Genomic DNA, 22255 nt, shown 5'->3' on the forward strand with positions numbered 1-22255 from the left:
ACTAACTACACCGAAATTAAAATTTAAAAAGATGCATTTCCAGTAACATGGTAGTTTTGTTCAATATTTATTAAATTTTGCATTCTATTTCCTAGTACTTTGGTCAACTGTATAAAAAAACTATTTTAATGGATAATCTAGAAACTTTATTAACACCTGGAGCTTATGATCACAGGAGATTTGTCAAGTTAGCTTGAATACATACACACATTTTTACTGCAGTCTGTTAAGTCTACAAATACATTGGGATGAAAATCTATGGGGAAATTGGAGTGAAAATGTGGATTCAAGGAGAAATAGGAGCAACAGAAGATTTCTGTTGGTCAAGAAGAGCTTGTTCGGTATTTTTTAAACAGATGATGGAGAGTATCAAGTTGCTGTGCTATTTATATTTCATTGGATCCATTTAAAGGAGTAACGTTACAGTTGTGTAACTGGCAGATTTTCAATATGCCAGAAATTGCACCCTTTGCAATTACTATTTAAATTTGTGAGGCAAATATTTAGCTGTCAGTGCACTTAATCTGCCTCTCCAACTTGGCTTAGCCCTTCTCTGTATCTGGAATAATCTCCCTGTCCCAGCCAGGACAGCATGGGCACCCAGGGTCTGGGGCTGGGGCAGCCTGGCCAAGTACAGGACCCGGAGGGAGGCATGCTGTGACAGTAGGGAAACTCAGGGCATACTGTCTGCATCACAGCTTTCTGGGGCTGTCCTGACCCCACCAGTCTCCAAAAGCCAAGCAGAGGGAAGTCCCACACTTTCCCTAAGGGACTGTGCCTCTGAGCTGAGCACAGCAACAGGTCATGGCCGCACAAAGGATCCCTGGCACTTTCAGGCCACAAACCCCTCTGATGTCCTCTTGGCTGCCTATAGAGAAGTGGGCTGAGGGGCCTGGGATGCACACCACCCTCCTACCCCCCACCATGCAGCTCAGCCTTCCCCCCAGCAAGCATTGGGTAAGTACTCTAGAGAAAAAGAGAGAGGGGACCAAAGCTCCTGGCAGATGGAGGAGACAGTTCCCACACAGAGGCAGAGAGGGGACCCCAGAATCCTCCTTTCCTTGTCCTCAGTCTAAAAGAGAGACCTTATGGGGCACCTGGGTGGCTCAGTCAGTTAAGCGTCCCACTTCAGCTCAGGCCCTGGTCTCATGGTTTGTGAGTTCAAGCCCCATGTCAGGCTCTGTGCTGACAGCTCAGAGCCTAGAGCCTGCTTCAGATTCTGTGTTTCCCCCTCTCTCTGCTCCTCCCCTGCTCATGCTCTGTTTCTCCCTGTCTCTCAATAATAAATAAACGTTAAAAAAAATTAAAAGAGGGACTCTATGCTCTTAACTTTTTCTTTATGCTAATAATTCAAGAGAATGGATGCTTTAAAGGGCCCAGGGCCTGAAATATTTATAACATTCCTTGAGGATTACCTACCCAACAGAAGAGGACCACCTATACAAATAGCAAGGCCATCATAAAGGAATTGAAGTGTCTGGGGAAGGCAATCCAGGAAGACTTCCTAGAGGAAGTGAGATATTGAAAGTAGTTTTTAAAGGGGATTTAAAGTGAGATATTGAAAGTAGTTTTTAGGGGGAGGCTACTAAGGAACAATTCCAATATTTATGGCCTCCCAGAATGTTCTTTCTGTGGTGAGGAGTTGTAACACTGAAAGTGCCAGAGATCAGTGGGAGACAGATAAGCTGAAGTGTGGGAGAGGGAAGTGAGAGGGGCAGAGTGGAAGGGGAGAAAAAAAATCCTATCGCAAATGCAGTTAATGTTGCCCAGCTTCATTTCATTACCAGTGATGAACAGGGCTTATAAATGACGACATTATAAGCTGAAATGTGATCCCCTGGGAGAGAGTATCCGCTGCCTTAGTAATTGTAGATCTGCTCCCTGCCTGCCTTCGATAGGGATCTACGTGAGCTCTGAGAACCAACAGGCAGGAGCACCTTCCACTGAGACCAATGATGCTTTAGCTGTAAGGAGCATAACCTGGCACAGCACAGAGCATTGCCGGGTTGCCCTGGCCTGAGGACCCAGCCACAGCTCAGTGGCCTGGCCAAGGGGGACAGCCAGGCCCATTGCTCAGTCCTTGGGTGAGGAGGGCACCCAGAGCAGCAGGCACCCAATCTGACCACTCCCTTCCAGGCTTGCTCTTGTCCTGCACCTCCCCACCCTCTGTTCTCCTGCCCAGGACACTCCCTTCCCTTAAATGCCGTTCTCTGCATATCCCTTTGTCTGCCTTCAACTGTCCCTCAAGTCCTACCTGTAGGTCTCCTCCTCAGAAACGCTTCTCTGGGGGCGCCTGGGTGGCGCAGTCGGTTAAGCGTCCGACTTCAGCCAGGTCACGATCTTGTGGTCCGTGAGTTCGAGCCCCGCGTCGGGCTCTGGGCTGATGGCTCAGAGCCTGGAGCCTGTTTCCGATTCTGTGTCTCCCTCTCTCTCTGCCCCTCCCCCGTTCATGCTCTGTCTCTCTCTGTCCCAAAATAAATAAAAAGCGTTGAAAAAAAAAATTAGAAACGCTTCTCTGATTTCCCATCAACTGACCCAGCCCTTACACTAAGATCACCTGTCATCCCCTGTGCTGCGGCCCCTACACCCCTGACTTACAGTTCTCTCATGCAATGGATCCCTTTCTACCTTGCATTATGGTTATTTATGTGGTCTGATTTTCCCTTGGAATTATCAGCTCCCTCTTCACTTCAACTCCATGAACCTGGGCCGACCACCTCCTGGGTGCCTGGCAATGTACAGGGTGCATTAATGACACAGGGACACTTAACCCTGCAGCCAGGCGTTCATGTCCCAGTCAGAGAGGAGAAGTCAAGCACAGCCTGGAGCACAACCCTCCATGGCCAAGCTCAGTGCTCTTTCTGTAGCTATAGCCCAGAATGTGGCTTAGTTCCAGATGGCTGGAAATGACTTATCTTTAGCTGAATGCAGACCAGCCTCTGATGGGCCAGGTAGCAATGGCTGAAAGGCAGTCCAGCCAATACCACTCGGTGCTCAGTCACCTGGCATGGGCTTCTGGGGAACGGCGAGCGCACCCTTGGTCATTATATTTTATCTATCTGGAGGCCCAGGAGGGACTCTGGAGCCAAGATTCCTACGGGTGCTGGCTGAGTACAGGAGAGCATTCAGTTCACATCCAGCAGGTGGTTCCTAACTTTCTGAGAAGCTAATGAAAGTTCTGGATGTTCTTCCCAGAAGTGCACAGACACATGTGCGTACTCTTTGGCACACAGTTTCAGGGGATTCACCTACTCTCGAAAACCCACCCATGGGTCCCTGAATCAATACCTTGATGTAAACAGTGGGTCCTTTGGTGTGGTTGCTATGGAACAATGAGCAAAACCTATATAGCCTGAGGGAAAGGTACTCAGGAAATACTTGTTGAATTAATGAATGGCCTTGAATTTGGCCAGGCTAAAATCCCTACTGTGTTCACTGACCACTATTTCTTGTACTATGTGGCAGAGCCAGAGCTCACCCAGTGTTCATGTGGAACAGGCAGCCTTCCACATGGTGGCATTTGTGGGGTTCAGGGAATGCCTTGCCTCTGAAAGAATCTTTCTCCAACAAACTCTGCCATTAGCACAACCATTAACACAGCATCCCTTTGAAGCAAGGAGTCAGAGTGACTGGGTATATGGAACTCCTCTCCTCCTTCCAGGAGGATCCTGGGGTTAAAGACAGGTGTGTATAACATCTTTTCCTTTTAGAAAGGGGCTCAGCAACATAAGTCTCTATGTTACTGCAGAGACTTTCCAACCTGGGCTCTGCCTCCCTCAAGGGCAATATTCTACCTATAAAGAACTGCAGAGACCTTGAGAGCTGGTTCAACATCAAAACACTACCCTTAGGATTGTCAGCAATCCAGAAACACAAAAGTACCCTGGAAAATCTTTTGTAAGTTTATGAGAACTGCCACGAGCCCTCAGCCTCTGGAAAGTTTGGATTTATCCAAGCAGCAAAGGTCTTTGCTGAAGAAGTGTGGAGGGATGAGGATTTATTGGGTGTCTACTATGTGCTGGGTAGTTTCCATATATTGTCTCATTTAAACCTCACGCTATTGCGAAAGGAAAGTATCATGTTCCCATTTACAGGTGCGGAAGTGGAGACAAATGAGCCCAAAGTTACACAGTTACTAAGAACCCAGGTTCAAATTCAGGTTGTCAGTGCTCAAAGCCCATGAGCTTCCCACTGTACAACAGACAGAGGATGTTTTGTTCTGTTTCAGGACAGAATGCAGATTAGGCCTGTAATCACTTCAACTCAGAAATAAGAGACAATCTGGGGGAACCAAGGTTGCCCTGAATTACAACAACTTTAAAATTTGGAGGATGGGTCAAAAGCCCACTCTTTTCCATGGAACAAGTTCTAGGTTTGCTTCATGATCATGAGAACTAATCACTTTTCTGTTTCAACATACATGCCCTCAGACCTTAGGATCCTTGTAAAATGTGAACATGGGGAGACCCTCCCTGACGGCTCAAGTCCAAAGCTTCCAGAGGCCGGACAGATGCTATGACACACACCTCCACAAGGTGCCAGGTTCTGGGGCCCCACGGAGCCCAAGAAGGCTGACCCCGAGGCTTCAGGTGAATATGACCAGGGACTCACCTGTCCATATACTTAACTGTGTCAGAAAATGACCAACCTGGGGAAATACTCATTTGCAATCACATTCATTATTTCAAAAAAAATTTTTTTTCTTTGTTGAAAGTATCTCTGTATTTTCCCTCCTGGGCATTTCCTGTTGCTTCTGTGAATAGGCACACTTCCCATAAATGCGATCGTTATCATCATAATAGCCAACGTCCAGGAATTTATTTGCCGGCTAAAAAGCACTTCCCTACAGGGAGGGGTGCCTGGGTGGCTCAGTGGGTTAAGCGTCCAACTTCAGCTCAGGTCGTGACCGCATGGTTTGTGACTCTGAGCCCCTCATCGGTCTCTGTGCTGACAGCTCACAGCCTGGAGCCTGGAGCCTGCTTCAGATTCTGTGTCTCCCTCGCTCTCTGCCCCTCCCCCACTCGTGCTCACTCGAGGGTTCTCTCTTTCTCTCTCTCAAAAATAAATAAACATTAAAAAAATTTAACAACAAAAAAAGCATTTTCCTACAAAATGTAAATTGTGACTGTGAGCCATAACCAAGACTTCCTAAGACAGTCAGTGTTGCGATAATTTTTTTCTTCGGGAATAAGCAACTTTTGGTATGGTTACTAATTTTCATTCCTGGATTTTCCTCTTCTGTCTCTCACAGATAAGTTTATCTTTAACTAGATGTTTTCAGATAAATCACTGACTCCATTAGACAGAGAAAAAGAGACAAAACGGTATTTATGCAAATAAATATTTTGCTCACCGATATTTGCACACTGATGACTTTTTGAAGTCTACGTTTCTCAGACAAAAACTATTTGGATATCATTAAAGAAAAAAAGCCCAAAACTTTTTTCTGCTTAATAGAGGGCTCTGCAGAAAATATTTTTGGCACCTCGAGTTGTCTTGTTGTTAATCAGCTATTGTTACAGAGGTTTGCACCAGAACAATGTTCGAAAAGCTCCTTATCTTGTTACATAAGCAGAATGGCATTCCAAAATCTCATTTTTAAAAGGCATTAGTCACCAGTATAACAAAACACATCTCTGTACCAATAAAATTTAATGTTCAAATAAAAACTGCTTGTTTACATGCATTTTTATGTGCCAGTCTATATTAAAGAAACCTTGAGATGTCTTCCTTGGGTCAGTGGACACTCCCCTCCTATTTCTCTGTCTAATGAGAAGCCAGCCTATCTCTTTTTCATTGCCCCTGGAGAGGAGGCAGAGACCCAACGGGGAGGAGCAGATTCTGTAGCCCTGCCTCCCCACCCTCCTGACTCAGTCTGGGATAAGAACTGTTTCTATAGGCGGGTCACTGCTGCAATCATACAGAAGAGAGCTGTGTCACTTCTCTGCCCTCAAACCCAACTTTTGTGGACCACTCCGCAAGAGGGTCCCTCCTGTCTTCAGCAACAATAAAGAATCAGACCTGTATGCTATAAGAAACACAATGACAAACGGTGCAGTTTTTCTTTTTTTCTAAAAAAAAATTTCCTTTTACCCTCAAGTCTAGAGGATCTGGCCATCAATACAACTTTTTGTTAAATTCCTTAACTTTTGTCTCATCCCAAATAAGTAAATCCTATGAGGTAGGGCGATAGTTCACTCTAAGCCACTACAGCTCCATTTGGTGTCTTTAAGCTAAAATTTCTCTTCGGTCTACTTTAAATTTACTAATTGAAGTTTACAGCCTAGCAGCATCCAATTTTACCCATGTTACTGGGTTTGATGTATTTCTCACATGCATTTTCACACGCATTCAGAATTCAAATAGCATAACACTGTAAAGGTAATACTCATCGTGTCATTCGGAGGCTTCTCTTACATGCTCTGCAACCATGGGAGAGGGTATCAGAGTTAAGGGTGGAGTCTCTTGTAGGCAATACCTTCTATTTTGGTTCTATAAACAAAAATAGGCGTTGTCATAAGGAACACTGTATTCTAGTAAGAGGTTAGATTTTTATGCAATAGTAAGGGAATGATTTATTAGTTCTATTAATTCGACACCAAAGCCCTCACAGCTGAAAAAAAAAGTAATTAAGCTTCACAGTAACAGAGAGAGACCATGAAGACAGAGAAACATGTCCTGGAAACTATTTTTGCATGTGTACAGAGTACGTATTGCTACTACAAATTCTTCCTTTTCCTTCCTTTTCCTCACCTGAAAGCCTTGCAAATTCTAGACAAACTACTTCTCTGTCAGAGTTCAGAAAGAGAAGGAAAAAACAAAACGAAGCTGACACCATTTTTTGCCCATGATGTCATTTGCTGTCTTCCAAAGCCCGTGGGTCCAATTTTGATGTCAGGGTGCGTAACTCCACAGTGACAGGCCCAAATGTATTTGAGGAGGGAAATAACCTTTCAGCTCTGCGGCAGTCATTTTCCCCACGAAGACAAATATAGCCCAGGCTGAAATCACTTAGTGTCAATCAAGGTAACCAGATCAGCTCAGCGTTAATAATGAATTTGGTCACGTGCCCCCACAGCGAGCAAAGTGTGAGATGGCCAAGCACTTGTTCCATGTGACATCCACTGGCTTCTATGTCAGGCCACAGTTCTCCTGGCCCAGCTGGGAAGCAACAAGGTAATTTAATCTGCCACCCACTCTAATTGCTAAACTGAGAGAATTACCAGGGTTGCCAGAAAGGGCTTTCAGAGCCCTGGGTCCAGGCTTGGTGGCTGGTATGCAAAGCTATGGCTGGGGTTGTCATGAGGGATGGACCCAGGTTTTGTAGGGTCTAAGGCTTATGCAACTTACGGTCTCTCTTTAGGAAAAGAATATAAAGTTACAAATACAAAATTAGAAGCAGGGCCTTGGAAAGGTCCCCTTTGAGTGAGAGGCCCTCGAAGCTTATGCTTTATTAACATAAAAATCCTCTAGCTGCCATGGAAACTGAAAGAACGTTGGCCTCCTGTCTGTGTCCTGGATTTTGGATTGACTGACTCCAAAGAAGTATATCCTCTCTACTCTTATGTAATCATTTGTACTTTTCCATAATTCCTTACATGGAGATGAACCATATACAAAGCTATCATGGGTTATGGGGCATCAGCCCTTTACCAACCACCTCACATGTAGGGTTGCGTTTCTGACTGACACCAGTCAGCAGTTGGTATATCCTGGTTGTCCTCTACAAGACCAAACTTTAAAGGTTAAGGATATGTCCCAAATATCCTTAGTTTCCCCTAAATAATCTGCAATAAGACTTTTGAAGAGGATGACCACAAACTCAATTGCTAGAGACAAAAATAATAGAACAATGGACTCATGGGAGACCTTCAAGGCAGGCAGTTTTCAGGCAAACCAAAGACTGTCTGTCCTATTTAAGTATTTATAAACAAACTAAAAGCGTTATTGCTACAATAGGGAAACATCAAACGGTGTTTAATCCCTCAAATGCAGTGTTGGTTCAACGCTTCAAAATATTGTTAATAGACTGGAAGAGAAAAATTATATGATTATCTCAACAGAAGCAGAAAAATTTTTTCATGAAACTTAACACATTCCCAAGAAACTCTTAGCAAGTTGAAAATAGAAGAAAATTTTCTTTTCTTGATAATGTCAACCAGAAACCTACAGCAAGTATCATACCTAATAATGAAATAAAAGAATTATTCCTATAGATATTAGGAACAAGACAGGGATCCCCATAGCTATTTTGACATTGACCTACAAGTCCTAGCCAATTAAATGACAAGGGAAATAAATAAGACATAAGGATTTGAAAGGGGAAAAAAAACCCCAAAAACTGTCAGTATTTGCAAACAACATAATTGTGTATCTAAAAAAATCTAAGAGTATCTGTAAACTACCACAATCAGAGTTCACTTACGAGGACACGCACAGTGTTAACATATGAAAACAGCAGCTTGTCTGTATCCCACAATACCTATTATAAAATGTCATGAAAAAAGATCTCATTCACAAAAACCACAAAACTACAAAATACCCAAAATAAAAAAAAATATCCAAGATCTAAATGAGAGCATGCTAAAATTTTACTGAAAGACACAAAAGAAAACCCGAATAAATGAAGAAAATGTTCACATATCTGCTTGGCAAGGCTTGGCATCTAAAGATGATTGTTCTCCCCAAGTTAATCTACACATTCAGGGAAATCACAATCAAATTCCTGGTGGGATTTCTCAAAGAACTATAAACTGATTCTACAATTCTTCTAAAAGAGAAAACGTGAAAAACTACCCAAGGTGATTCTGAAAAAGAAGTTCTAAATGAGAGGATGCTATCGTAAATTTCTGAAGGAGTCCAATAGAGTCTAGGCTTGAAGATGAGTAAGAAGGAACACTCAGGTACTAAGAGAGTACACAAATTGCATGGCATTGCAATGACCTTATTGGATAAGAGATTGCATCAAGGAGGAGAGCTTGAGGAGCACAGCTCCGTGGGTTTACCTTAATCACACTATGAGAGACAGGCTGAGTGCTGGCCTGACAGGAAACTGTCAGGTGATGGGAAGTCCTGAACAGTGTTTTCTGGAGCCCACAGGCCCCCAGCCACAAGGCCTCAAAACTCCAGAATGGTTTCACAAAACCACTGTTGGTAAGCCACATCATCCAGACCTATTATCAGGTTCAATTGCTTGCTATATCACTATAATGTCATATTGCTACACTGCACACAGATTAAATGATAATAACCAGGCATCAAACATGCCTGGTTGCCTTAAGACAATATGACAGGCTGTGTGTGATGCCTGGTTTATTATCACCACTCATTCTAGAGCCCACTGTCTGCTGGGCTACTTTAGAAATATAAAAGAGCATGTGGGGTGCCTGGGTGGCTCAGTCGGTTAAGCATCCGACTTCGGCTCAGGTCATGGTCTCACAACTTGTGAGTTCAAGCCCCGTGTCAGAAACTGTGCTGACAGCTCAGAGCCTGGAGCCTGCTTCAGATTCTGTGTCTCCCTCTCTCTCTGCCCCTCTCCACCTCACATTCTGTCTCCCTCTTTCTGTCTCAAAAATAAAATAAAAACATTCAAAAAATTAAAAAAAAAAAGAAATGTAAAAGAGCATGTGCTCTCTCTCAGGACTCTTTTTCAAAATTTCAGGCAGGCATGTCATTTATCTCCTGGGAGGAGCTGAGCAGGACAAGCCTGGCCATTGGCTACCACATCAAAACATAATATAAAGCTACGGGAAATAAAACACTGTAACATTGGTGCAAAATAGCTTAATGGGACATAAAATGGAATATAGAAACTGAGCCATGAATATATGGGAATGTATTTTATAATAAATGTGGCATTTAAAATCAATAGGGCAAGAATAGACTATTCAAAAAGATGATATTGGATTAATTTACTAACTTTGTGAGGAATTCATATATATCATTATTTTTTACTTCTCAAAAATATAAGTTCCAGAAGAATTAAAGACCTATACAATATGAAAAACTATAAATCCTTAGAAGAAAATCTTAGAGAATGTGATATTGGGAAAGTCCATGCAAAAACTATAGAGGAAAAAGTGATTAGGTTTAATTTTGTCTAATTGTAAAATTCTGTCAGCAGAAGTCCTCATAAACATACTAAAACAAAAGTAACAGATCATGAAAAGATATTTGCTACATATACAACAAAGGATTGGTATTTAAAATATATAAGGAGTACCTATAAGAGAAAGACAACCCAACAGAAAATGGGTGAAAGATGTGAATTGGCAGTTCATATAAGACAAACTACAAGTCAATACTAAACACAAAAAAATCAGCTTCACTGCTCACTAGTATAGAATTAAACAGTAGTGGGATACTATTTCCACCTCTTGTAATCAACAATACTTTGGTTTGGCTGAGAAAGTATTTTTTCCCTTAATTTTAAAAAATTTTATTTTTGAGAGAGAGATGGCATGAATTGGGGAAGAGGAACAGGGGGATTGAGAGAGAAAATCTCAAGCAAGTTCCACGTTCAGCATAGAGCCCGATGTGGGGCTTGATTCCACAACCATGAGTTCATGACTTGAGCTGAAATCACTCGATTTTGGACACATAACCGACTGAGTCACCCAGGTGTCCCTTTTAATTTTTGAAAAATATTTTCACTGGATATGAAATTCTGCTTCACAGAGGTTCCCCTCATCCTCCACCTCTAGCAGTTTAAAGATGTCACTCCATCATCTCCTGGCTTTCATATTTTCTGACAAGAAGTCTGTTGTAATTTTTAAATATTTGCTCCTCTGCATATAACGTCTTTTCCCTCCTATTGCCTTCAACTCTTCTCTTCATCCTTGGCTTTCAACAGTTTGAATATTATATGCCTAGGTTATTCTGTTTTGCTTTTGTGCTTACTCTGCTTGGTGCTCTCTGAGCTTTTTAGATCCAGGGGTGATGTTCATAATTAACTTTGGAAACTTCTCAGCCATCATTTCCTTAAATATTTCTTTTGCCTTTTCTCTCTTTTCTCTTTCTAAAATTGTAATTTACACATATATTAGACTATTTGATATCGTCCCTCAGAGTTCGTCATTGTCTGTTTTGTTTTTCTTTCTTTCACTCATGTGTGTGCTTCCATTTGGGTAATTTCATGAAAATAGATCTTCATGTTCAATGATTCTTTTCTTGCTTGTATCAAGTTTACTAATGAGCCAGTTGAAAGCATTCTTCAACTCTGTTGCTGTGTCCTTCATTCCTAACACTTCAATTTGATAACTTTCTTATTATTTCCATCTCTCTACCAAAATTACCCATCTGCTACTGTGCATTATCCATCTGTTCCATTATTACTTTTAACATATAAACAACAGTTTTTTAAAATTCTGTCTGATCAATCCAACACCTGTGTTATATCTGAGTCTGACCCTCTTGCTTGCTTTGTCTCTGGATACTGTCTTTCCCTTGTACGTTTCATAATTTTTGTTGAAAGCCAGATATCTTGTATGTGACAGTGCAAATGGATGCAAATAGTTTTTAGGCCTGGAAGTAAGTATGCCTTTCCCTCTGCTAGGCCTTTGGTATAGAGATGCTAAGTGGCAGACACTGTTGGTTGTTTCTCCAAAGGCAATCACTTCTTTTTTCCCTGCTAAAAAACTTGAATATTGAGCAAGTATTGGGTGACAATGTCTTTAGGAAAGATTTGTCTTCCTCCAGTTTCAGATGAATCATGTTTGGTTTAAGCCTACCATAGAAATCTGATTCCCTTTGCAAGTGATTGGTTTAAAAGTAGGCATTGGTCCTATCTGTACCAAAAATATTAGAATGAATCCAAGGAAGAGTCTGGGAAAGACTTTCCCACATGATGAAAAGAAGGATGCAGAAGATACTTTTCCCCCTTCCACCCTCTCTATCTTTCTGCCATGTGAGGGTATGCTGTTTGAAGCTGTGGACACTATTTCATGATCACAGAGGAAAAATCAGGGAAAGCTTAGAGGCGTGGACTCAGAGCCCAGACGTGACTGAACTATTGAATGAATCAGCCCGAGAATCACCTCTCTGTATTTCATGTTGTATGAGAAAATAAGAGATCTCTATTGCTGGTCTTGTTCCTTGAAGGGGAAACCATCCCAAAGAGTAAAATGCTTAAAAAGCACCCAATGGCAGAATGAACACAAGGCTCAGGGCTAGGCCACTACTTATCCCCCAAAAATGTTCAAACCATTTCTCCTGTCTTCTCTGTGCCCAGCCATTCTGCTCTTTTGATTTTTTTCAGTTCCAGGACTAACACATGCTATTCTCTCTGCCGAAACAGTCTTCCCCAACATTCTTGCCTAGCTAATTCCTACTCACCCTTTAAGTCTTGCTTAGGGCACTGCCTTTTCTAGGAGGTCTTCCTGACCCTTCTGAGTATGTTCAAATGGGCCTCTTACATTGTCCCATGGTACCCAGTCCCGTCCCCTAAATAGTACTTGGCACACTGAATGGTAATTGTTCCTCGCTAGAATGTAAGCTCCTTAGGGCAGGGACCATATCTGTCTTAATCAATGCTTTATCCTATGTGGAACTCAGGGCCTCACACATGGTTGATCCACAATAAACATTTGCTAAACAAATGAATAAAAATTTACCCTCTAGAAAGGAAAATAAGGCACACACATAAAAATGAAAAATCTAGGTCAGGTTTTGCTAAGTATCAAGTAACTCCCACTAAAGTTCAAGGGATTTGGATAGAGTCACTGGGGGAAGCTTCCCGGCGGAGGTGGAAGTGAGCTGGACTTGTAGGAATTATACCAGAGGGAGGAAGACATTTCTGGCAGGATTAAAGTCAAGGTGCCAAAAATGGGAACAGGAGCAAGCAAAGCAGCAAAGCTGGATCCAAGTTTTCACGTGAGGTGAGCGCCAGAGATAACAGAGTAGATTTATAGAGGGTCTTGAAGGCCAGGCTAAGGGCTTTGAGCATTATTCTCTAAACAAAAGGAAATCCCTTAAATATTCTGAGTGGAGCTGTGGCACATGCAGAGTCAGACTTCTAACTATTAAGTCTTGAGAGAGCATGGGATGATTGGAGCAGGCGGGATGGAGCTGGGGTGACCCGTGAGACAGCCATTGTGATATGCCAGGTGTAAGTACATGTGGGTATTTGTTAATACAAATAAAGCAAATGCAAAAAGCAATTTTATTTTATTTTATTTTTTGGTTTTAGAGAGACATAGTGCAAGTGGGGAAGAGGCAGAGGGAGAGAGAGAGAATCTCAAGCAGGCTCCATGCTTGGCGTGGAGCCTAAGGTGGGGCTAGGCTGAAATCAAGAGTTGGACGCTCAACCAACTAAGCCACCCAGATGCCCCAAAAAGCCATTAAAAAAAAAAACCTGTAGAAAGAGCAAGTCAGGCACCATGACCCTACAGACAGATTAAGAAGCAGATGCTGGAAAAGAGGGAAAGACGGTCTCCAGGCGATTCCTTTACTGACAAAAATGAGTTCTTTAGAAGTCATCAATTTCAGCCAAGACTGTGAGAAGAAACCTGGTTCATTTTTGCAAATTCCAATGCCGTGTGTGGTTTGTAGTGTTTTCAATGACAAGAGTATTTTCCTGCTGTCACTGAAAGCTGTAACATTTCTTCAAACTACAAAGTAGGGTCAAAACAATACGGAAGTGGCTGAGTGTGCTTTTCTCCAGAAATGCCTTTTAAGATAGGACAGGGGGGAGAGATACTCACGTAGAGTTTTTTTTTTTTTTCATCCCGAGCACTTTAATTATGATAATAGTCTGAAAATTCCTAACACCTTTCATGTGAGATGATCAAAAGCAATTTTATCGCACTCATGGTTTTATTTATATGCAGAAACCTCTTCAGATTTCAGAAAAGAGGTGAGATTTATTATATATTTGCATCAAAGCTACCAAATCACAGGCCTGACAGCAAGTCATACTGTACCCAAAAAATGAAGCCTTCAACTTTTACTGTCATAAGGTTTCTAGTCCCCTCATTGTATTTTAGCATTCCTGCCAAACATGCCAGGAGAGAAGGCACCTTGAACTTTTCTGACCCTATTGTGTCAAACACATCTCTCGTGCGCTTCATACTTCGTCTGTGTTCTTTGACAGTCAGGTCTGAGGTTTAAGAAACTCTCCACAGGAAAAACCTCAAAACACACACTGTACCTTCCACTCCCATCTGGAGTCATAATATCAAAACTGCCCTCACAGATCAGCTCCTGGCTTTTCCTGACAGAAGAGAAGCGATGTCTATCCTCAGATGTATGAGCTGGCCCTTCTGAGTGCCTGCCCTTCCCTCCTTTTCCCTTAGGTGAATCCTCATTTTCCCTTTAGGAAACCTTCCCCTTTTCCAGTGCTCTGAGTCCTTGGATAGTCTGCCCGTGATATTTCAAGAACCCTCAAAATAGGTCCTCATTAGGGCACAGCCAGCTATGATCTACTCCTTCAGACCCAATTTGTGAAGTCAAGTTTCTTCACTACTAAGAAATATGCATATTTTAAAATGCTGAAGCCCAACTGAATCTGAACCAGTTGGTGGGTGAGGCCCAGACATCAGTTCAATTCTGAAAGCAGCCCTGATAGTTTTAATCTGTAGCCAGGGTTCAGAACCACTAGGTTAGATGATCTCTAAAGTTGTATCATCTTTAACATTCCATGGCTGGGCACCTGGGTGGCTCAGGCAGTTAAGCATCTGACTCTTGATTTTGGCTCCAGTCATGATCTCACGACTGAGATTGAGCCCCATGTTGGGCTCTGTGCTGAGCATGGAGCCTGCTTAAGATTCTCACTCTTCCTCTGCCCCTCCCCAATTCATGCATGCCCTCTCTCTCTCAAAAAAAAAAAAAAAAAAAAAAAAAAAAAAAAAAAAAAAGCAAAAACAAACAAAAAAACATTCCATGGCTCTAGGAGGTACCAATGGATTACTAGGGTACACACTCTCCCTTTCCTTTTGAAACAGGATGACTAATCCTAGAATGACAAATAGTTTCAGTTCAAAGACCTACATTAATGACTTAGTAGTTGTGGTCCAGAGCTCTGTGGTGAGGTTTAAGGCAGAATCTGAATTAAAGAGGAAAGAAGAGTTGTATCAACCAGCAGTGTCTACCTTGAGCAATGGGGAGAGAGAGGCACTGAAGATTTTTCCTGGCCTGTCCTAACCCAAAGAAGAGACCACACAGGAAGAGATCTCAGACAAGAATGTAGATCAGTGGCATCCCTTGTTTCCGGGATGTACTGCTGTGTAACAAAACATTCCAAACTGAAGTGGTCCAAAACAACAACTGTGTGCTCCTTGATGGTATGAATTGGGTGGGTTTTGGGGAGACAACTTATCTCTTTTCCAAGTGGTGTTAAGGGAGAGGATCTTGATTGGGGCTGGAGAATCAAGATGGCATCACACTCCTATGCCTCTTCTTGCTTTGAGAGGCTGGAAAAGGGTTCCAGGGGTTGGCTGGTCCCCCTTCTCCAGCAGGGTCCTTACATGGTGGCTCAAGGCTCTAAAAGAGTGAAAGGAAAAGATGTCAGGCCTATTAAAGGCCTCTTACAAGGCTCAGAACAGGCACAGCATTGTGTCTGCAGAATTCTCTTGGTCATAGCAAGTCACAAGGCCGGCACAAGGTTCAAGGGGAGGAGAAATAAACTCCACCTCTTGATGGGAAGCACAAAATGGGCATCCAAGGAGGAAAGGAATTGTTGGCAGCCATCTTAGCAAACAATTTACCATATCCGTTTCTCGGCTCACCTGACGGGTCCTGTTGTGTGTCTGCTGGCCTAGAAATCATATCATAAAATAGCTGAAGACACTATGTTGATATTCCTGATTATCCATTCCTAACCTATATCATTTAAATGTTAATAAAACCACAAGGTGCCTAGATGGCTCAGTCGGTTGAATGTCTAACACTTGATTTCGGCTCAGGTCATGATCCCAGGGTTGTGGGGTCAAGCCCAGGTTGGGCTCCACGCTGAGCATGGAGCCTGCTTAAGATTTTCGCTCTCTTCCTCTACCCCTACCCTCACCTGCATGCACACTCTCCAATAAAAATTTAAAAATCAATATTAATAAAACTACCAGCACATGCCTGTTACATTCATAAATACATATATTTACATCACTACCTTAGTTAATATCTAAATATTATCAAATATAATCGTTTACTAAGTTATTAGTTTCACCAGTGACCATTAGAAAGAGATAACATGGTTGAATTTTAACCCTACAAACCCTTGGAGGGATTGTATTTTGTTGTATTTAAGAATACTATTGGGGGGAAAAGAGAGAGAGAGAGAAACCAAGGAACAGACTCTTAGCTATAGAGAACAAACTGATGGTTACCAGAGGGGAGGAGGTGGGGGGGGGTGGGTGAAACAGGTGATGGGGATTAAGGAGTGTACTTGTTGTGATGAGCACAGGGTGTGGTGTGCAAGTGTCGAATCACTACATTGTACACCTGAAACTAATATTACACTCCATATTAACTGACTGGAATTAAAAGAAAAACTTAAAAAATAATACTATTGGACATAGGCAGTTAAGAATACAATAGAAAGGGAGCTGTTTCCCCCACAGCACTCTTACCCAAAACCCAAACTGGCAAATAGTCTCTCAGGTATCAGCTTCAGGATATTGTGCATAGCCAGATTAGGAGCATCAAGTGGAACCAGTGGCTTAAAATCCACTTCTTCTAGGAAATTACAACCCTCACCCCACTCTGACCTCCCCCCACCATGCTGCATATCCTTAGAGCGTCTGTCTCCTTCTGGAAGCTATGTTCACTTGTCTAAGTCCTTTGTCCCTCTTCACACCATATGATCTCAAAGACTTGGGTGGTGACAGGGGTGGAGGGAATCTTCTTTTATCTTAATTACTCTTCAAATAAAACCCAGCCCTAGATTCTGTTCTGGAAACCATGTCAAAAACAGTGTGGCTGGGACCACAACTCCAAGTGGAAAAATTTATTACCAATTGAGTTTCACTTGTTTCCACATTGTAGTTCTACTGGGTAAAATTCCGAGGCAACTTTCTTTGTTACTTAAACAAAAATGAGACTTGGGGAATTTTTAAAACCACAAGACAATTCACATGAAGGCCACAGAGGTATAGTTGACATACTGCTTGTCCTCTGAAGTTTACTGGAGAAAAATGATGTGAATGACGTCATAGACACAATTATATAGACCATGCCCGCTCATTTATCCCACGAGTGTTTATTGAGCACTTAATACGTTCCTGACATGGCATTAAGCACTGAGAAAAGAGAAAAATAGGACTCTGTTCTGGCTCTAATATTCTGAGTGGGGGAGGCAGGTATGTAATCCATTACATTGCACATGATATATTAAATAGTCTAACAATAATAATAATAACAGAAAATATTTACATAGCACTTACCATGAACCAGGCATGGTTCTACACACTTTAACTTATACTAATTCACCTGCTCCTCGGAATAACCCTATCCTATGATCCAGATTCTTTTATTATCCCCACTTTATAAACGAGGAAACTGGGACACAGAGAGCCAAATAATGTGTCCAAGGTAAACCCATAGTAGGTGATAGAGTTGGGATTTAAACCCACATGCCTGGCTCTCGGACTTGTTCTCTTTATGGTCACACAGAGAAGACCGCGACTACTTTGTGGGATGGAGTCGGGAATGGTACTGATGATGTCACGATGCTACCATTTTAAAGGAAAGGAGGAGTGCCCCGGGGTGAAGAAGAGACATTTGCAAACTTGAGGACAATCTGAGGGCCGGTGAGGCTGTTGAGGGAGTGAAGGGGAGCTGGGGGGGTGGCGCGCAGAGGTGGTCATTGAGAGTGAAGAGCCCTGCGTACTGTGACTGGGAAGGTCCATTTGGGGACCGCTAGCTTCCCTACACCCCCTGTTCAGAAACTCACCCCTAATTCAGAACCATGTCCTCACAAATGACAGCTTGGAATCTGGAAAAGAGAGATGGAAAATAGTTTGGGTTTTCAGAGCCTTGCAGCACACATTCTCTTAGCCGTATACCTCATGTTCTGCAATTAAGAAAACAAAGAGATAAATGTCCCCCAGTAAGTAAGTCCAGAGTCAGGCCTCAGACCAGATCTTTGGGTTGGTTATCCAGTGCCCTTTCCACTGTGACCAACACAGTCCATCCCTTTGACTGGACCCCAAAACCTCCAAGTGTCCTTCTGGCTAGTCCTGCGTCCAGAAGGTCACTGTGACACAAAAAAATGACAGGTAAGGACATTTAGAGTGCTGTGACTCCAGAGGAGGCAAATGTGCTCACAATGAAAATGACATTCGAGTCTCCTCATTACTGTAGTCACAACATGACCTGCAGGTCTTGGTGTCCTTACCTGTAAACTAAAGCAAGAGCGTACAAGATAATTTCCGGAGGGCCCGTCCAGCTCTGTTTTTCTCCACCTCCATCACTGTCCACATGTAGCTTCATTATTTTAGTCAACTGCTGTTTTTGCCCATTACCGAGTGTCCAGTTCTACTCGAAACAGAGCTGAGCTGACAGGCTGTGCCCTTAGAGCTGGAAGCCCGGTGCCTGGGACACAGCTTCAGGCATGTCTGTATTCCAGCCGGGTCCCTCTCTTCAGTCTAAGCTAACCCTGAAGCGGCCAGCATTTCCGTGTCCCACTGTGGGATCTGCTTTGTAGCCTGAAATGAGATACGTGTCTCCCTCTTAATATCCTCACACTGTCTGAATGCATTTTAAAAGCTCACCGTGCTCGGCAACCTGTGGGCCTGTTTTTATTGCTGTTGGTTGGAGTCGTGCATACTTGACCTAAACGTTAGCCCCAGATGCGGCTTTATCTGATCAGGGAAGCACGACATACAGAAGGAATGGGTAAATTTCTTTTGCAAAGCAGACCCTCCTGGTTGTGTTTTTCATGCCAGAGATCTGCACCAACCCGAAAGAATGGCAGGTGAAGTGAGTGCCAATGAGGTCACGGAGAGAGTAGAGGGCATGACAAAGATTGCAACACAGACTGAGTCTACTGGCCCAAGGAAAGGGATGTAGGGCAGTGAACATGTTAACTTGATTCCCTAACCCCCCTCCTCTATTTATACAGGTCTGTTCAGTTTTCAATGAGTCTTTACATGTCTTAATTCATTTGATCACCATAATACCCAGGAGGTGACTGGGACATAGATAACTATCTTCAGTGACAGGAAGCTGAGGTTTGGCAAAGGGCCAAGATTAAGTGGAAGGGAGGATGAGAACCCAGGCCTCCCAACGCCCAGTCCAGTGTGCTTTCCTCCGCACCATGCTCCACAACCACTGGGATTCAAACTTGAACTTCTTGAAGCAGGGACAGCCTTACTCATCAGTGTATGCCTCAGGACTTGGTGTACAATTTAAGAAATATTTGTTGTATTTCTTGAACTCTAGCTTGACTAATGAGAGAGACTGACCTTTATGGAATTTACTCAAGTAGGGACAGAGAAGAGGCCAAGCCCTTACTGTGCCTACAAGACCCTCCATGGTCTGGTTCCTGTTATCTTTCTGACCTCACTTCTGACTTTACCTCCTTCTACTTCCCCTAGTGCTAACTTCACTCTGGCCACCTTGGCCTCCTTGCTGTTCCTTAAATGTGCCCTGCCTCAGGGTCTTTGCACTGGCTGTCCCCTTTGCCTGGATCACCCTTCTCGAATTACCTTCATGGCCAATGTCCTCATTTCCCTCAAGTCTATGTCCACACATCACCTCCTCAGTAAGGCATAGCCCCGAGAATGATACAGATGGTAGTTCTAGATATTAAGGAAGGGACAGAATGTGGCACCAGACCCACTGATGTGGCAGCACAGGAGCCAGGACAGGGATTCAGAACAGATGGACAGGACTGAGTTCAACGGGCATGACTTCTTCTAGAGCCAGGCCCGGGCAAGTGCTAAGCAGGGGGGGCAGTGATTGAAGAAGGAGGGAGTTTCCCCCAAATCATAGCATTTTGGCAAGCGTGGCAAGTCTGGGTACAGGGCAACTGGAGAGCTGGCTTCAAGCACCCAGGCATCTGTATGGAGCAAGCAGGAGTCTTTGCTCCTGGGGGTGCTGCTGGGATCCTAGGCTGGTCACCAGGGCAAAACCCTGAGGGAGAGAAGCTAGAGCTCTCAGGCAGGAGGCTAGCGCTGTGCTCCATTACCACAGATAGGCAAGACAGGCGGCTGCTCGACTGGAGACCCTCAACATTTCCTTATTTCCTTCCTTACCCCTAAGCCTGGTCTGGGAACTGGGGACAAGCTGAGCCAAAGTGGGGAGAGTCGGGAAAGGGAGTGTGAAACAGCCCCAGCTGTGCAAGAAAGGGACACAGCAGGGTGGCTGGGCAGGGCCGACCAAGGTGCCCAGGGGTTTCTTCTCAGGGAAGAATGGCTGAGCCTGGTTCCTCTTTACTTAACAAGGTATGGTGGAGAGAGACGGCATAGGCTTTCAGAGTCAGGGTCAAAGCCCAACGTCACCGCTTTAGAGCATAGTTACTATGTCTGAGCTTCAATTTCCTCACTCTGTTTCCTCCCAGAAGTGCCGAAATAGCTGAAGGAGAGAGAGAGAGAGAGAGAGAGAGAGAGAGAGAGAGAGAGAGAGAGAGAAAGCGCTCAGAAAGCCTGCACACCTCGCACGCACGCTGAGGGCCTCCTAATGCAGCTCTTTTCTGGAAGGATCAGCGGTCTCTGAGTCTCTGATTTTTCTACTGTGGCCCTAACCTTAGCAGGTTGAGGAAGGGAGGCTATAGCATGCCCCCCACTTTACAGCCAGGCTTCTCCCCGCCCAACACCCCTTCTACCCCACATCTCTACCCCACCCTGTGCCCAGCCAGAGCCGGTTTATTTGAACTAAGAATTTTAATGTAAATATGCAACATCCCTTCCCCTCTCCCTCCACTCAGGAGGCAGGAGCATGTGTCCGCCCCTGTCAGCTGCAGCAAGAGTGCCCTGTATGCAGAGATCCTATCTACGCCGAAAAGAGCAGAAATATTAGATGAGGCTAAATAAGAAAACACAGATTATTGCTGGAGACCCCTAAGGCCTACTTTGTCTGTGCAATAGTTTGTTTTACTTTTCACAGAATTTATTTTGGCTGCAGCCAGATTGATGGTGATTATATCTGAAATCCCTCCCACATATCTGTCACATAAACACTTCGTTTAATTCAGGTTTGTAAAAAGCTATGGGCCAATAGGGAGCCAGTTTCCCGATTAATTAGCAGACGCTAATGCTGGGCATCTTGTCACATGGGCCAAAGGCTCAGAGGCTGAGGGCCCGAGAGGGGATGGTAGGCAGCCTTCGTTCCTCTCTTAGGAGTTTGATCCCTTGGCCGGTAAAGTAAACCAAGGAAAAGTTGAAGGGGAAAAAGAAGGCCGCTCGCTGTCTAGCCTGGCGGAGGAGAAGGATTCCAGGCTGCGGTGTGGGCCAAAGTCACCCATCCGGGCACAGAGGAGGCAGGGGGTTCGTACACATTTTGAAGTGGATACAAAATAAACCCCAGGCTTCCTCGGACTTTCTGTCGATAGTATCACTGGATCCGACACCTCCTGGGAAGGGGAAGGGCCTTAAGGGCCAGTGGCTGGGGAAGGAGGCCCCTGCTCAGGCAGCCACGGAGGGACCCGGGGCCCGGAGCTTGGGCAGCAACGGCTCAGATTCCCTGAGCCCCCCCAGACCGCCTGCTCCCCAGTGGCTGTTCCAGCCCTGCCAGCCCCAGGCAGGATTTCCTTCTGTCTGATGGGAGTGTGCCCCTAACAGGCTGCATATGCCTGCCAGCTGTTGCTCTCCTTCTGCCCCAGGAGCCAAGACAAGAAAAGCATTATTTCCTCTCGGCCTTCTAATCTCCAGGCCTCTCTAACTTCACAGGCCAGCTTTGGGCACCGTTAGCTCAGTGTTTCTCTGGGGTGAGTTCCCTTCTGCTCAGAAAGGCTCTTTTATTCTCCCCGTCCCATTGGCCTTCTCCTTTGATGTGGAGTTCCCCCAGTAAGGGGCTGAGGGTACATAGGACTGCCACAGGGGTATTTGGTTTTCAGAGGCTTTATTTACCTCCAGACAGATTTGGAGGAGGAGGCTGGTCCCTCTGCGTGACCAGTCCCACACCTGGGAGAATTCCTGTCAGCCCAAGAAAGAGCAATTTTTGAGTGTGTCAATCGCTGATCTTATACGTACTTTTGGCATCCAACTGAATGCCAAAAACCCAGCCAAAGAGCTATTTTTGAACCCCATTTCACAGATGAGGGATCTGGATGAAGAGGGAAAAAAGAGGAACAGCAGGCAACCCCGCCAAGAAGAGGCTGAAACAA

General features: G+C 44.1%; 1 long non-coding RNA gene across 1 annotated transcript in view; it reads right to left on the reverse strand.

Moving 5' to 3' along the window:
- The window catches only part of LOC111559811, a 48650-nt gene extending 46264 nt beyond the window's left edge, over positions 1-2386 (reverse strand). Inside the window, exon 1 of the long non-coding RNA XR_006595527.1 lies at positions 2255-2386. This is a non-coding gene — a long non-coding RNA (uncharacterized LOC111559811). The remainder of the gene's footprint in view (positions 1-2254) is intronic.
- Between the last annotated feature and the right edge of the window lie 19869 nt (positions 2387-22255).

This window comes from Felis catus, chromosome A3 (assembly GCF_018350175.1).
Source record: "Felis catus isolate Fca126 chromosome A3, F.catus_Fca126_mat1.0, whole genome shotgun sequence".
In the NCBI taxonomy this organism is placed as follows: domain Eukaryota; kingdom Metazoa; phylum Chordata; class Mammalia; order Carnivora; family Felidae; genus Felis; species Felis catus.